Source organism: Vicugna pacos, unplaced genomic scaffold (genome assembly GCF_048564905.1).
Source record: "Vicugna pacos unplaced genomic scaffold, VicPac4 scaffold_21, whole genome shotgun sequence".
Classification (NCBI taxonomy): Eukaryota; Metazoa; Chordata; class Mammalia; order Artiodactyla; family Camelidae; genus Vicugna; species Vicugna pacos.
Window position 1 is genome coordinate 13,940,708 of NW_027328742.1, and position 4,769 is coordinate 13,945,476.

The 4,769-nt window shown below is 45.3% G+C and overlaps 1 pseudogene; it reads left to right on the forward strand.

The window, feature by feature from the left end:
* LOC140694356 (protein sprouty homolog 2-like) overlaps window positions 1-3,964 on the forward strand; it is a 14,683-nt pseudogene extending 10,719 nt beyond the window's left edge.
* Window positions 3,965-4,769: the final 805 nt, after the last annotated feature.

Genomic DNA, 4,769 nt, shown 5'->3' on the forward strand with positions numbered 1-4,769 from the left:
AGGGGCGTGAGTCTCTCCCACGTGTACATGTTATTAAACTTTTGTTTGATTTTCCCCTGTTAATCTCTTTCATGTCAATGTAATTCTTAGACTGGCCAGAAGAACCAAGAAGAATAGAGCAAAACTTCTTCCTCCCCAACAGTCCACAGTGAGGATGAGCTGCAACTTCCCTGGCTAAGCACACCTCACTCACAGCTGCTGCAGCTGGAGAGCCTGGGGCGACTGACAAAAGCCAGCAGTAGGTGAGATTCTTACCAGGTCAATCCCCTGAGTCTCTGCCTGCAGAGTCTTTTGGAAATGAGAAAGGTAAGAATTTTCCTCTTCTAGAATTCTATTAGCAGGAGAAAATATTTGTAGGGTTAGCTCCTTGGACTCAACAGTTCTTGGTTTGAAATTCAGTGAGTTACTCTTGGTTTGTGGATCTTTTCCCAACCAGACATTGTCACTAGTTTTCTTTATCTCTGTCTTCTGTGTCATTTGTCATAAGGAGAACAACCGCTGGTCAAATTAGACTTTCTTTTTGTCTGTCCAGTGTCTTGAGAGCTTGGCCTGTTGGCCAGTGAGGAAACTCCCTGATCTCTCCCACTCAGGAGGGGCATGCGCAGTGTGAATTTGGAGACCAGCTGAACAGACTGGAACTCCAAGCCTCCTCCTGGTCAGTCTGCACCGGTTCTCAAGGGAGCTGGCCATAAGGTGTCCCAGTCCACGAGGGGCCTCTGTTGTCTCAACCTTCGCTGCTTTATTACTGATATAACAAAGTTCTTTACTTTCTCAGACTTTCTAGGGAATGAACTTTTGGATCATGGGGGCTACATCATGTTTGCCGTCAACAAGGATACCTCCCGCACCCACGGTAGACTGGAAAGTCCCCGCTGGGTCTTTCTGCAAATAGGCTCTTAAGATATTATTCTTCAATGGCCAATGATGGATCCTTTGAGTTGGAAAAACTTCTAAATTGCTAATTTTTTAGAAAGCTCTCATCACTGACAGCTAGTTTATTAGCACTAATGGAAAGACCAAACTTAAAAGTGGATACAACGAAATGGAACAGCTAACCTGTAGAACAGCCTTAGTTAAAAAAAAAAAAAAAGGAAAAGAAAACAGAATAGAAAAATAAAGTTTTGAAAGGCCTTACTGAATTTGCAGTCTCAGCTTCCCCAAGTGGGTTTTTCAGATGCTATTTAAAAACTTAGACTAATGTCAGGCACAATTTATTATTTTTTGTCATTGATATGTCTTGATTTATGCAATAAAGCACTAATCATTTCACTGCTCAGGTTAAGTTTTTCTGAACCTTGGCTTTCCTTTGATAAAAATGACTTTCCCTCTTCCCTGAAAAATGGGAACATATCCTGTACCCCTCAGAACCAAGGGTCCTTCCGAGTTGATACGACCCCCACGGAGAGAAAGTGAAAAGCACGCTCAGCGCCTGAGGACCCCGGCTCTTCAGTTGCGCCATCGCCCACGGGCGCTTTCAGGAGCTACAGTGACTGAAGGCCTCGGGACAACATCTAGCCTGGGAGGAGTTTCTCGAGACGCAGGAATAAGGAAAAGCCTCTTCTTCCTCAACGTGATGCTTAAATACTGTCACTGCCTGTCAATACAGGCAAGGGCTTCCAGTGCCAAAGTGCTTTAGAAGTGATGCCTGAACTTGGCCTCCTCACCCCGATGACTGAACTGAGGCTTGAGGGCAGAGTTTTGGATGAAGCAGAAAAGACTGCTTTATTTCTTTGCCAGGCAAAGGAGCTCACAGTGGGCTAATGCCTCCAAGACTGTGGGCCTGCCAGGGAGAGAAGGAAGGGTGCTTGAATTCAAGGAGTGGCACTGGTTTCCTTGGAGATCACATTCTGGGTGACAAATTGTTGCAAAATTGTCCTTGCTTTTGCTGAAGCAGCTCTTCCTTCCACTGGGCATGTCATTATGGGCACATGGTTGACCTCTGGCTTTGGGAATCTTCTAATATTCTTGTGCTTAGAACAAAGGGTGTGCAGGAAGGGAGGCTGTGGAAAAGCGCTAGAAAAAAAAAAGTGTGCAGTTTAAAGTCAGGCTGGTATATGTCTCTAATATCTATGCAGACTGAGACCCAGGGCCTCCTTCTGCAGCACCGGCACAGGCCAGGACCTGCATCTCAAGCAGCAAAACACAAAGAAACCACAAGAGACTACAAACGAGTGCCTGTGTGTGCAGTTGCAGTGAGTTATGAACAGTAAGAGACAGAAAACAGAAACCCAATTGCCACTTCTGAGGTGTCGGGGGCAAAAGCACACAGCCCCACCAGGGGGCTGGGCAGACCACCCAGCCACCCGTCCTCTCCAGCCTCACCCTGGTGGGCCAGAGCAGGAAAAACGCCATCTGAACCCTTGAACACCTAAGCAGTTACAAATACCAGATGGTCGCCAATGACAATATTCCCCACTGCGAATTCCTTCCATATCTATGGAAAGTGGGAAGTGGACGCCATTCTCCCCAAACTGCTTCCTAATGAACTGGGGTTTCATCTGGGTTTTTTTCTGATGGAAAAATGCACGTGTTCATGCCATTTAGAAAGGGGTCATGTTAGAGATTGTACCGTAGTTTGACAAAGGTAGGATACATAGCACATCAAAAGCTAAAAAACATATAAAACCCTGGAATAACATTGATGAGCACAAGCAATAGCTGAAATATTCCTGAAATCATAGAGCACAGCTTTTAGGAATTGAAAACAAACTTGGAAACCAATGAGGGACGTCAGAGCGAACTTCAGGGGCATTTGTGTCAGCGCCGTCAACATTCTGAATCCAGGTTTTCACGTCATCAAGAAGGGAAGGGGCATTTCCAGATTCATCAGGGATGTGAACACAGTGCGTGGCAGGAGTAATCACACTGCTTTCTCCCTGAGAAGCCGGCAGTATGTCTAATGCCACCTGGCTCTGAAAAGCTGTCTTCCACACTAGGGGGAACTCCGTGTTCAACAGTGTAAAACTCTGCTGGCTATCATTCGGGGCTTTTGTGTGAAGTTAGCCAAGGCCTCTACGTGCAGGGTCACCTTCTCCAATCCTATATTAGGGACAAAGAAGTTGAGTAGACAATCAAACCAGAGCAGCGTGAGGACAAGCCCCAGCAGCAGCCCTTCTGAGAAGAGGCTGCTGGGTCATCCTTCTCCTTGGAGTAACCAGGCGCAGCCCAGATCAGAGCTCAGGCCAGGTGAGCTTAAACCACTTGGCAAGGAAGACTCGGGGCTGCACACCTACGGGTGTGAGGACTGCGGCAAGTGTAAATGTGAGGAGTGCACCCACCCAAGGCCTGCCATCAGGTTGGATCTGCAACAAGCAGTCCCTGCACTTGGCCCAGAATGTGACTGACTGGGACCTGTGTCTGCATGTGAAAGGTCTCATCTCTCACTTTTCCAATGATGATGAGGACAACTTGTGTCCCTGCTGCCAGTCTCACCACTGTACACACTGGTCGGCCACAGGCGTCATCTCCCTCTTCTTGTCCTGACCATGGTGTTACCTTTCCGCCTAGGGTTGCCCCAGATTGTGCCAGGGGTGTTACGATCTGGTGAACAATTCTTAATGACACTGTAAACATTCACATAGGTTGCTGCAAAACTCCCACTGTTTTTTCCAGACACAATGTGCTGTATCTCTGTTTACACAACACCACCTGTGTCTGAGAAAACCAACCTATGCCCCACTACATGACACAGTCACAAAACACCACACCACTATGTTGCACATTGGGAAGCGTGTGAACCGATCAGCACATTTTCAGACTGTGTCTTGCCCCACAGAAGCCTTCGCTGCAAGACCCTCACTTCCCTTGGACCCCATGCACACCACACAGTCACAGTAAAACTTAACTTTTGCTTTCCAGGCTTCCTGACAAACCGTTCAGTGCAAAGAATATCTATGTGAAGATCCACCACTCTGTAAAAAAGAATATTTTAAGAGGCTATTTTAAATTTGATCTTGCTGGAACTTTTTATAAGGGACCTCAAGTTAAACCTTTAAAGGCCTCCCAAGGTCAGGAAAGCCACACCACCAGCCCTAACCTGCAGTACCTGCAGGCCCAGGTGGATTTTTCTCTTCCTGAGTTCCAAAATATCTTGAGGTTCCTGCAGCTGCCATGAAGTGGCCTTCCTCATTCACTTGGAAAGGTTGCTAGGAACCTAAGAGTTTCCTGGAGGTCTCAGGTAGAAGGAAAAGATAAATGCTTCAATTCTGTTCACAAAGGTGTAATTTACCAAGTTCCTGTAAGCCATAACTAGCTTCAGGGGAAGATTACCTCATGTCTGGAAAATAAAGATTAAAAGCCAGGAATAGTTCAGATAAAACCAAAAATTGGAACTATATTCATCAGTTTACTCCATTTCATGTAACTAATATTTCGTTAACAGTTTTATGAAATAAAAAATTCCATTAGATTTCTTGAATTTCTTACCCAGCCCAGTGGTGTGATCTGAAAATCAGAAACCTGTACTTATCAAAAAGTGCTTTCCATAAACCTTTCGGAAAGGAGGCATTTTGCAAGGGCATCAGAGTAAAAGCCTAACTGTCTATGAGTGACAGAAGGCTCAGGAAGGCATGGTTACAGACCTGATTACAATGCAGCTGATAAAGAAACTTGGTTAATGCTGTGACATACATTTTAAGACAATAACTGGAATTATGATTGATAATATTTTATCAGGACATACCAAATTTTAGGTATTCCATATAACTTCTAGACTCTTTATGCTAATAACATTCACAGGTACCATATAATGTAAGATATTTTGTCATCAC